Below are 13,164 nucleotides of genomic sequence, written 5' to 3' on the forward strand. Positions count from 1 at the left end.
CCTATTGGGTTGGAGTGTGTAAAATGCTTTATTCTTCTCTTCTCCTTATAAGACCAGTTAAATAAGACCAGTTAAAAATGAAGACAGGCCAGTAAAAAATATATATATATATTTTTTCCCTGATTATTTTATTATATGCTTGAAATTCTTCTCTTCCCTAAATTTCTTTCAATTTATTAGTGTATGCTCTACATTGTGTGTGTGTGTGTGTCCACTAATATTGTCACCCTTGGTAAATATGAGCAAAGGTGGCTGTGATAATAAATCTGCATTGTTTATCTTTTTGATCTTTCATTAAAAAAAAAAAAAATCACAAAAATCACAAATTTCCAACCTATCATTGAAGTAAAACAAATGAAATTTGGGGGAACACACATTATGAAATAAATGTTTTTCTCCAATGCATGTTGGCCACAATTATTGGCACCCCTAGAAATTCTTATGAGTATTTTGTTTATTTATTTATTTAGCAATTTTTTTTTTTTTTTTTTTTTTTTTTTTTTAGCACAGCAGGGTGACTAGGAGCATGAAATTATCCAGCCATTACTTCCTGTTCTACATGATTATAAATAGAAGGACATAAATTCCCTTAAAGGGGTCATCTGATGCAATTTAAATTTGTCCTTTCTCTTTGGAGTGTTACAAGCTCTTGGTGCATAAAGAAGATCTGTAAAGTTGCAAAGACTAAAACCACAAACCCAAAAAAACACTCATTATAAAATTTAATAATCAACAACACCCACCAAAAACAACTCAACATAACATGTCTATGTCATGATGTGGGAAGATTTGCATAATGCCGCCCAAATGTTCACGCAAAGAAAGAAAAGGCGTAACTTTTATTCTCGCTGTTGCCACTGCTGCCATGTTTCGTTGTGAAACCGAAGCTACTTTGTTTGGCCTTCCAAAAGAGGACACAACTAGAAATCAGTGGTTAAGTTGTATTTACAACACTGTTCCAGAAAAGTTCAACCCAAATATTCAGATGTGTGCAGCACATTTTGTGGAGGACAAGGACCGTTTCTTGTGAGAGTAGCCTACAATGCCAGTGTCTGTTTCTATAAAGTGGGGCAGTTACAAATTTGCAAGGACAGTCTGGCACTTCTCACTCACAGTCTGTAAGTACGTTTACATATGTAAAGGATTTGCCACTGATGATTCAAACGTGAGTTTTGAGCAGTGTAGAGTAGCGCTTGTTGTTTGTCGTTTCTCTGATCACAAATGCAGACATGGTTTAATGTTTACACACCGCGATACGCAACGCATAAAAAGATAGTAAGTCATTATAATCCGTAATTATGTCACCACTGGATGCAACAAATGCCTAGTTTGTAATGTGTTTTATTGATTTTGTCACACACGGCATCACAGTATTGTAAGGGGCGTAACATTTCCGTCACATGCTTGAGGCATTCAGCCAATCACAGTGAACTGGATGGCTGGCCAATCAGAGCACACCTCGCTTTTCAGAACGATGATCTTTATAAAAATCAATGTGTTTCAGAAAAATGGGGCATAGAGAAGAAACAATAATGTACAATATGTGGAAAATAATGTGTTTTTTTAACCTTAAACCGCATAAACACATTGCATTACACTAAATACACAAAATAATGTTCTTTTTAGCAACGTCATATGACCCCTTTAATCATCCATCACAATGAGTAAAACCAAATAACATAGTTCTGATGTGCAGAACAAGATCGTTGAGCTTCAGAAAATAGAAAGTGGCTGTAAGAAAATAGCTAAAGCATTTAAAACCCCATTTCCATCATCAGGCCAATAATTAAGAAGTTACAATCAACTAAAAATATTACAAATCTGCCTGGAAGAGGAAATGTGTCTATATCGTCCTAATGCACAGTGAGGAGGAAAGTTTGAGCAGTCAAAGACACAGATGTAGATGTCATACGTCTTATTTGTTAAACAGCCCATACATCACCACATGTTGTTGGGGAGGATTTCAAGAAAAATTATTCTTGCTCATCAAAAAACAAACTCCAGCTTATTCAGTTGTCAGACACGTCTGGAACATCAAATGGGACTGGCTTCTATGGTCAGATGAAACAAAAAAAAAAAAAAGGCTTTTTGGCAGCAAACCCACCAGATGGGTTTAGTACAAACAGGGATAAAAAGTACCCCATTCCCACAGTTAAATGTACTGCTGGATCTTTAATGCTGTGGGCCTATTTTTCTGCCAGAGGTCCTGGACATCTTGTTCAGATACATGGCATCATGGATCCAGTCAAATACCAACAGATAAAAAAATCTAAACCTTACTGCCTCTGTTAGAAATCTTATAATAGGCCATGGTTGGATGTTCCATTAGGACAATGATCCAAAACAAACATCAAAATCAACACAAAAATTTGTCACTGAGCACAAAATGAAGCTTCTGCCTTGGTTGTCTCAGTCCTCTGACCTGAACCCTTTAGAAAATGAGTGTGGTGAACTGGAGAGAAGAAACAGCAGCATGAAGCTGGGAATATGAAGGATGTGGAGTGATTCTGGATGAAGGAATGTTCTCTGATCTCCTATCAGGTGTTCTCTAAACTCTTCAGGCACTATAGAAGAAAACTCAGAGCTGTAATCTTGGGTAAAGGACATTGCAATAATTGTGTCTAATGTGAACTATAAAAAACATTTATTTTGATAGTAAGATTTCCCCTCACTTTCCATTGTTTTCCTTCAATGATAGGTTAGAATTAGTCTTCAGCCATGGTTTTAAGCCAGTTATTTAAATCTTTCATGTGTCAGTAGGAAATATCACTTTACATTTCCAAACATTTCTTTTGCCATTAATTGTAATAATCCAGTGAGATTTTTATTTTTTTTTAATGCACAAGGAGTCTGACAACAACCAGTGCTCCACACAGAGATCTGATCTCACCTTCATCCAGTCAATCAGGATTACATGAAGAAACAGACAGAAAATTTTATCTCCAAGATGCTTGAAGTAACCTACCTGCAAAGTTTCAGTTCTGTAAAAAGTTTTAGGCACAAGTGTAAAAATGTTGTGGATGCTTTCAAAAATAATGTCATACATTTTATATTAATGGAAAAAATGGGAAAAAAAACATTGATTACAACACATTCATATCAGCTTTGAATGGTCATTTTGCAAATTTACAATATTTATTTGATACTTTTTACAGGATCATCTGGAAAATGTTTCTTGGTTGAAAAACTACAAAAACTGATATGAATAATAGATGGTTTAAAAATATCCAATTCAACTGAGGGTTGACAACCCCTAGACAAGCTACAGTAACTTGCTTTCAACTGAAAATACACAGTCATTCTTTTGATTTTCTTGCAGCTGTATAAATAATCAAATGTAATAATCAAGTATATATCCTAATTGGTGGCATTCATGAAATATTCAATTTGTTTGGCCAAAGACTTCTGTTTTTGTCTTTGCATCTGTTGTATCTATGACTGTTGTTTCCTAATCCTAACTTTGTTGTTATTAGCCACACACTGGATCTCATATCTTGTATGCATAACCTAACTTAAACCCTCAAAACTTGTTGCTCAAACTACCCCAGAAAAACACAAGTCAAACTGCAATGAATGTTTCCCATTTCTGAGCCTGTTTTTCCTTCTTTATGAATGGTTACCCCAGATTCCCAGCAGCAGCCAAGAGACTCTGCTTTGTGACAGATACATTGCCATCTCCCACCAACATGACATGTGATTTAATGCTAACAGGATATTCTGACAGGATAATTCATTGGCATACTACGATTTAGAGAGAATGGGACAGAGAGAGGAGAGAGAAAATTCAGTGTCGCGTCACAGGGTAGAACATATGACTAAAATGTAGTGTGCAAAGCACAAGCACTTCCTCCTCTGAGACTGAGACCTCCCGCATTTTATTCTAATGTATGTTCAAGTGACTCTTTCTGTGCCTTTGAATTATTTTCACTCAGTTTTACAGTTATAACTTGCACAGTAAATATTGGCATCATTGTCAGATATTAGTTAATCTGTAAATTCAAAAATATATTCTTTTGTACCTAATAAAAAAGGAAAGTTTGAAGTTGTTCTTTGAAAATGGTCCTTAAAAAGGTCATTGAAAATGTGCTGTAAACCTTGTGTTTGTACTTCTTCTTCTTCTTCTTCTTCTTCTTCTTCTTCTTCTTCTTCCCTAAATGTGTATGGGCATCATAGACTGTAAATCACAGAGACCCCAAATTGACAAGATGGTTCCAAACGTACCCAGACACATTTGTTCAATACTAGGTGGTGCTATAAAAAGACAATCTGTGTTTTGGTTCTCTGGAACCAGTAAAACTAACATCCCTGGTTCCCGATCATTGCCTGTCACTATGATCTCAATTTGCCCAAGTGAACAGCTACTTCCATGTCAGTTTGCCTCTTCTCTCTGCTCTCCCATCTGGATTTGGATGATGCTCAAACAAATTACCCGGCATTGACCTTTGCCTGCCTGTTTCCTCTTCTTGCCTTTACCTGGACACGGCTCTCCTCCTTTTTAAAGAATAATGAAAATTTAGACAGGTTTCAGTCTGGGATTAGAGCTCAGTACATTACAGAATCTTTGCAATTACAGAATAAACTGGTTTCTTATCCTGTCTTAAGGGGAGAACATTTTTTGTAGCAATTGAAAACTTTACCTCCTGCACTGTTGCATGTACATGTGGTGTCCCGCATGCAGGGTTATTTTGTTCTCCCTCTGTCTTTTCCATTAGCCATTTATTTATTTATTTATTTATTTATTATTGTTATGCATATGACATAAAGCTTAATATTCCAATAAAACCAGTTGGATGGTGGAAAATTTTCTTACGTTACATGAATCCAAGGCTAAGGTGTTACTTTTCTGGTCCTCCTGCATGTGCTAACATTCTCTCTAAAACCTTGGGTTCTGTAAATAACAGTGTAGGCACTTATGCAAGAGATTTGGGAGCCAATTTTGACCCGCACTCAAATTTGATAAATAAACTCAGTTGTTTCATCAGCATTTTTCATCTTAGGATGACTACCAAAATTAAATCTCTCCTACCATTTAGAAACTGTTATTCAAGCATTTATTTCATCAAACTCGACTACTGTAACTTACTGTATTTAGATATCACTCAGCCTTGTTTATCTCACCTCCAGTTGGTCTAAAATGCCACTGTAAGGGAATAAAGCCTTAAACTTAGAATACAAAAACACTAGTACTTTATAGTCATACGGATGATCATTTGACATCATTTCTACAGGTTCTGGTAAGTTAACAGTACAGATTATTTTAGCAATGTCCAAACATGAAGGTTTTTTTTTTATGCAAATGTGGTTAAGACAGTATCTTTGAGTTACTAAGTTCCAATAAGCAACTACAGTAATGCAAGAGTCATATAAGTCATAAATCTTGTGAGGGCAGCTATTGATTCTCCTGAAGACTGTTCCTTGGGTATGGTCACATGTCTATCACATTCCTAAACAAACCCTGCAAATACATATATCTTTTCCCTTCAAGGTTGAGCTGCAGCACATCAATGGAACAGAATCATACATTAGCACAAAACACTTACAAAAAAGAAGAAGAAGAAAAATAAAAAGAATCAGATGGAAAAAGAGAGTTGGAAAAATGATCACTCCCTTGTGTCAGTATTTTGTTGAAGCACCTTTTGCTTTAATTACAGCCTTTAGTTTGTCGGGATATATCTCTACTAACATTGCATATCTAAACTTTGCAATATTTGTCCACTCTTCTTTGCAGAACTGCTCAGGTTCAGTTCAATTTGATGGTGAGCGCGTTTGTGGACTGCAGTCTTCAAGTCCTTCCACAGATTTTCAGTGGGGCTTAAGTCTGGGCTCTGAAGGCCATGCAAAGACATTCACATTTTTCAACCATTATTCAACCACTGTGTGCTCTTTTTTTATTGCAACCCTCCCATATAAGCCACATTTGTGGAGAATTTGGGACATTGTTATCACATGCACACAATGACCACTCTTTGTCTGCAGCTGCTTCAGAGTTGCTGTCGGCCTCTTGGGTGCTATACCCACTGTATTCTGTTTTTGAGTCCTTCCTTCCTTCCAAAAAAAAAAAAAAAAACACCTGAAATTACACACTGGCCAGCTATGGACTCAGCAGAGGGATCCCTGCTGTTGAGCTTCAGGAAGCTATGCTATATCATCATGAGAAGAAACTCTCAAATGTCTGTCTCACTGTGGATACTCTGGACTTGTTGTGTGGGTCACTGAACACTTGGGCCGATTCAGTTTGATTTCACCGAACAGTATGCCTTTCTGCCAGTGCCCAGACAAATATTCGCAAGCCATGCATCAATAACCTGCTAGTATATGCTGGTGAACCTAATAATTATTGCTCTTTTATTGTACAGTGTGAGGTGGTGTTCTTATCTGCACAAGTGGTCAACAGTGGCATACGTTATCTCACTCCTAGCCGGTTGAGCACACAACTGGGGTGCTGCCATGTGGGATTTGCGTTTTGATTTATGTGAGTTTAAGCTTGAGATGATCAAGGTATTTGGTTAGTCAGTCTTCGGTAAGGAGATTTCTTCACAACTTGCATTCCTTCATCAGGGTGGTTGATAACACCACTGGTTGCAGTTGATGGGTAAAAAGAATCCAGTAGCAATGGCAGCTTGGCGCATTGAGGTCAAGGATGAGATGTATGTCCCCAACCCCCCAGAAATCTTGGAGGACATAGTCGAGCATGCTATTCGTGCCCTTCCCCTGTCACTTCCTGGGTGCCTGATGCACCTGATGAGCCAGAACTCATGCAGGTGGGGAGGATGCACTTCTCATCTGAAGAAAATCAACATTGATTAACAAAGGGTCTCTGTCTTTACAGCATTGGTCAAGTCAAGTCAAGTCACCTTTATTTATATAACGCTTTATACAAAACAGATTGTGTCAAAGCAACTGAACAACATTAATTAGGAAAACAGTGTGTCAATAATGCAAAATGACAGTTAAAGGCAATTCATCATTGAATTCAGTGGTGTCATCATTCAGCTCAGTTCAGTTTAAATAGCATCTGTGCAATCATTTGCAATCAATTCAACAATATCGCTGTAAATAAAGTGGCCCCAACTAAGCAAGCCAGAGGCGACAGCGGCAAGGAACCAAAACTCCATCGGTGACAGAATGGAGAAAAAACCTTGGGAGAAACCAGGCTCAGTCGGGGGGCAGTTCTCCTCTGGCCAGACGAAACCAGCAGGTCAAGGTCACATCCCCTTCTGCATGCCCAATAAAAGCCACCACCTGTCAATAATGTGGGGAATGCTGGTGGACAGCACCTCTTACCTCCCCCTCCATGGGTTCTTGCAACCTCTTTTCTGTTTCAGTCCTGATCATTGGATCTTCTATCGAATGTTCCACTCATTGACTCAGGGGCGGAGGGGAATTTCATAATGCTGACAGGGCTTGTCACAGGGTTCTTCCCATCAAAGATCGTTCTCCTTCCCTCATAGCTTATTCCCTCAATGGTCACCAGTTAATGAGAGTTTCACAAATCACCTGCCCAGTGAGTATGGTCACTTAAGGGAATCACAGTGAAGACCTAAACTTTTATTTATTTAACTCCCTCTGTATTCCTATTTTTCATCTTCACCCCCACCATTCTCCAAACAAATCTCATATTCACTATATAACACTACTATCCTGTCTTGGTGTCTTTCTTGTCTTGCATCTGCACTGTCTCCAGTCTCTCATCTCATTTTTTTTGTTGTTTATGACACTATTATTTTGATCACACCAACAGTTTGATTTTGATCCTAAATGACAGCTTGTGGCAGAAGTGGACACATCAGGGGTGGGTGATAGAGTGGTTCTTTCCCAAAAATACCCTTATGATAATAAGTTACATCAGTGGCTTTTGGGGAGTGGTGTCCGACCACCGAAATATATTCAGTCTGCCAAATGCCTGAATTCCAGGTATGCTTGTTGGGCTATTGTTCTTTGAGCATTTCTCCAGATACCATTTTGCCTCACATGGCATGTGATCGGGGCTGTCACCATCACTGCTGGCAGCCATCCGTGATTTTGGTGGCAGGCCATGGGATCTGTTGGCTTGTTAGGCTGTGCAACATGTGGATTCAAAACAAGTCTTCTAACTAACCTCCTACTGGTCTGTTACACCCCCTTCTCTGGTCACCTATTGCCCTGGATCACTTATTTACTGGTCTCCCTCCAGTGGCAATACTGTAATCCTCACTGTGGTGGATCGCTTTTCTAGAGTGGACCATTTCATTTCTCCATCTAAACTCGTCTAGGGAGATGGTCATTGACCATGTCTTCTGGATTCACGGTCTTCCGGAGGATGTGGTCTCTGACAGAGGCCCCAGTTTGTTTCCCACTTTTGGAGGGAATTCTCTACATTCCTACATTTTAAGACTGGGCGACCTGCAGGTGTCGTGGTTGGAGAGTGTTATTCCTGCTTCCAGCTTGCCTTGCTGCTGGTTTGTGATCGTAGCTCTGTGTAGCTTTGTTTTTTCTGTAGAATCTCTGTCTTACTATCACTCTCTGTTGTTTAAAGTGATAAAATATAACTTAATTCCCACCATATTTCTGATACTATCTATCAATCTAATCTGGTTAATTTGATCATCCACTTTTAATCTAAATCTGCGAGTGCAGCGCACCTGCATCGCATTAGCATTCGTTAGCTTGTCATTAGCGTTTCCATTCGTGCCTATCGCTGTTTTCTTTTCTTTTTTCTTTTCTCCTCTCCTTTTTCTCGCTACTCTCTCACTCCAGTTTTTCACAAGTTCATCAAAAAACTGTGGTAGGAATCTTTCATCAATCCCAGTGAGTAATGGCTTCTCCTGCTATTGTTATTTGCGCCGCTTGCCACATGTATAGTTTATCTCTCTCTCTGTTGGTGACGAGGGATTCACATGTGATAAATGCAGGGAAAATGTTGCTTCAATTTATAACAATGTTTTCAGTATTTCTCAGAGGGCAGGCTAAGTATAACTAGTTTGAAGTAATGGTGCTTCATATAACATTATCCAGAGAAACAAATGTTAATGATAAATCCCCTGTGATGTTTGTACTGGCTACTGTATACAGGCCACCAGGGCACCATACAAACTTTATTTTTGTCAGAGTTTGCTGATTTTAAATCCGAATTAGTGCTGGCTGCAGATAAAGTTTTAATTGTTGGTGATTTTAATATCCATGTTGATAATGAAAAAGATGCATTGGGATCAGCATTTATAGACATTCTGAACTCTACTGGGGTTAGACAACACGTCTCAGGACCTACTCATTGTCGAAATTGTACTCTAGATTTAATACTGTCACATGGAATTGATGTTGATGGTGTTGAAATTATGCAGCCAAGCGATGATATCTCAGATCATTATTTAGTTTTGTGCAAACTTCACATAGCTAAAACTGTAAATTCTGCATCTTGTTACAAGTATGGTAGAACCATCACTTCTACCACAAAAGACTGCTTTGTAAGTAATCTTCCTGATGTATCCCAATTCCTTAGCATATCCAAAACCTCAAAACAACTTGATGATGTAACAGAAACTATGGACTCTCTCTTTTCTAGCATTTTAAATACAGTTGCTCCTTTACACTTAAGGAAGGTTAAGGAAACATTGAATCTCCCTTTTCTGTCCAAGATACTAGCAAAGGTAGTATCCTCACAATTATATTCCTTCTTAGAGAAAAATGATATCTGTGAGGATTTCCAGTGAGGATTTAGACCGTATCATAGTACTGAGACTGCTCTCCTTAGAGTCCAAAGTCGATATAAAAAACTGGATGACAAGTAATTTCTTTCTATTCTGCTAAATTCTGAAAAACAGAGGTGTTAATTATAGGACCTAAAAGCTCTGCATGTAATAACCTAGAACGCTGTCTAAGACTTGATGGCTGCTCTGTCAAATCTTTGTCATTAGTTTGGAACCTAGGTGTGCTATTTGATAGCAATCTTTCCTTAGAAAGCCACGTTGCTAGCATTTGTAAAACTGCATTTTTCCATCTCAAAAATATATCTAAATTACGGCCTATGCTCTCAATGTCAAATGTAGAAATGTTAATCCATGCGTTTATGACCTCAAGGTTAGACTATTGTAATGCTTTATTGGGTGGTTGTTCTGCACGCTTAATAAACAAACTCCAGTTAGTCCAAAATGCAGCAGCTATAGTTCTTACTAGAACCAGGAAGTATGATCATATTAGCCCGGTCCTGTCAACACTGCACTGGCTCCCTATCAAACATCGTATAGATTTTAAAATCTTGCTTATTACTTATAAAGCCCTGAATGGTTTAGCACATCAGTATTTGAACAAGCTCTTGTTACATTATAGTCCTCCATGTCCGCTGCGTTCTCAAAACTCTGGCAATTTGATAATACCTAGAATATCAAAATCAACTGCGGGCGGCAGATCCTTTTCCTATTTAGCACCTAAACTCTGGAATAACCTACCTAACATTGTTCAGGAGGCAGACATACTCTTGCAGTTTAAATCTAGATTAAAGACCCATCTCTTTAACCTGGCATACACATAACACACTAATACGCTTCTAATATCCAAATCTGTTAAAGGATTTTTAGGCTGCATTAATTAGGACAATCGGAACCGGGAACACTTCCCATAACACCCGATGTACTTGCTACATCATTGGAAGAATGGCATCTACGCTAATATTAGTCTGTTTCTCTCTTATTCCGAGGTCACTGTAGCCACCAGATTCAGTATGTATCCAGATCAGATGGTCACTGCAGTCACCTGGATCCAGTACGTATCTAGCCCAGATGGTGGATCAGCACCGAGAAAGGACCTCTACAGACCTGAAAGACAGTGGAGACCAGGACAGCTAGATGAGCCCCAGATCCCCTGTAAAGACCTTGTCTCAGACGACCACCGGGACAAGACCACAGGAAACAGATGATTCTTCTGCACACTCTGACTTTGCTGCACCCTGGAATTGAACTGCTGGTTTCGTCTGGCCAGAGGAGAACTGGCCCCCTGACTGAGCCTGGTTTCTACCAAGGTTTTTTCTCCATTCTGTCACTGATGGAGTTTTGGTTCCTTGCCGCTGTCGCCTATGGCTTGCTTATTTGGGGACACTTCATTTACAGCAATACCATTGACTTGATTGCAAATGATTGCACAGATACTATTTAAACTGAACTGAGCTGAATGATGACATCACTGAATTCAATGAAGAACTGGTTTAACTGTCATTTTGCATGATTGCAAAATGACTCCTTGCTGGTGTTTTCAGCTGAGCTGTCCCCAGTCATGTATTGTATCAGTCCCCGTTGCTGTTATCAAAAGGTGCTTAAACTGCTGCCCCCTCAGTCCAGGTGTTTATCCAGTGCTGCCATCTTACATGGAGGAGGACCAGGGAGGTTCAGTCTGAGAGGCACACTAAAAGAGCTGCTGAACGCGGTCAGACTGTGGCACCCAGGTACATCTTTGATCAGAGGGTGTAGCTCTCCACCAATGACCTGCCGCTACAGATTCCGGCTCATAAGCTGGTACCCAGGTCCATATCATCGGGCCATACTCCATTGCCAAGGTCCTCCCTGTTTTTCTGTTGCCAGCCTGGACTATTACCTGTTTCTCACTCAGTCAGTGCCAGTCACTCACAATCATATTAATCCCTGCTTAAAGGGTTAGTTCACCCAAAAATGAAAATTAGGCTGCATTTTACTCACCCCTGAAGCATCCTAGATGTATATGACTTTCATCTTTCAGACGAGCCTAGTCAGAGTTAAATAAAAAATTGTCTTTGCTCTTTCAAGCTCTATCATTGCAGTCATCAGGTGTTGCCTTGCTTCAGTCCAAAAGAAGTTAAATAAAAAGTGCCCATCCATTAAAAAAAAAAAAAATGTCTCACACAGCTCCGGAGGTTGAACAAAGGCCTCCTGTAGCAAATTGATGCGTTTTTGTGAGAAAAATATCCATATTCAAAACATAATAATCACTTTAAAGGGGTCATATGATGCGATTTCAGATTTTCCTTTCTCTTTGGAATATTACAAGCTCTTGGTGAATAAAGAAGATCTGTGTAGTTGCAAAGACTAAAGTCTCAAATCCAAAGAGATATTCTTTATAAAAGTTAACACTCGTCCACGCCCCCCTGAAACGGCTCGTTCTAACACGCCCCCACATATTTACGTCAGTATGGGGGAAGATTTGCATAATGCTGCCCAGCCCAGATGTTCACACAAAGAAAGAAGGTGTACCTTTTATTCTTGTTGTAGTATTGTTGTTGCCGCCACCACCATTGTAATATAGACACTGTGTGTTTCACTGTGAAAGCGAAACTACTTTGTTTGGCCTTCCAAAAGAGGATGATATCCACTTCTTCATGCCTGGGGCTGATCCATGCTGGTCGCTGAGGAAATACATCAACTTTGCACTGTGGATCATCGAATCAGCTTTCACTGTGAACGAGGCGGTGTCCAGCCTGGGGTAGTCACATGTGGTTGCTGCAAGACCAAGGTGCTCATTCAAGCCAACCGCTGCTCACTCAAGGCCGTGGTGTGTGATGCTGTTTCGTTGAGAAAGTGAAACTACTTTGTTTTTGCCTTCCAAAAGAAAACACGACTAGAAATCATGTTTATATTACGTTTATAATGGGTTTTATGTTTTTGTCTCATCGCTCCGGCCACACAAGGCATCACAATATGTGATATATATATAACAGTGATATATTAATATAACTCTGACTAGATTTGTCTGAAAGAAGAAAGTCATATACACTTAGGATGCCTGGGGGTGAGTAAAACGCAGCCTAATTTTCATTTTTGGGTGAACTAACCCCTTTAATAGTAGCTTGGTCCTGGACCCTTATTCTTCACCTCTCTCCAGCCCCTGGTTGAGCTTGGTGTCTCACGGACAGTTTTTGAGTTTGGCTTATTAATAAAGCACATAGTGCACCAATCAACATGTTTGTTTTTGTATACCAGAAATCAGTTTTATATTTTATCCATGTACAAAAACAAAAATATGTCTATCTGTTTGAGCAGATGATATATTTATTAAAGTGCTTACTTGGTTGTAGTTTCGACAAAACAACAGTTCACACAAATAACAGTTTTAAATGTCTTAAATGTAATATAGAAATAAATATAAAACAGGGATCTAAGATAAATACTTCAGAATTTTGAACTGTCATTTGAAATTGACCGATGGAATCCTGACATACTATTC

This window comes from Cyprinus carpio, chromosome A11 (genome assembly GCF_018340385.1).
Source record: "Cyprinus carpio isolate SPL01 chromosome A11, ASM1834038v1, whole genome shotgun sequence".
NCBI lineage: Eukaryota > Metazoa > Chordata > Actinopteri > Cypriniformes > Cyprinidae > Cyprinus > Cyprinus carpio.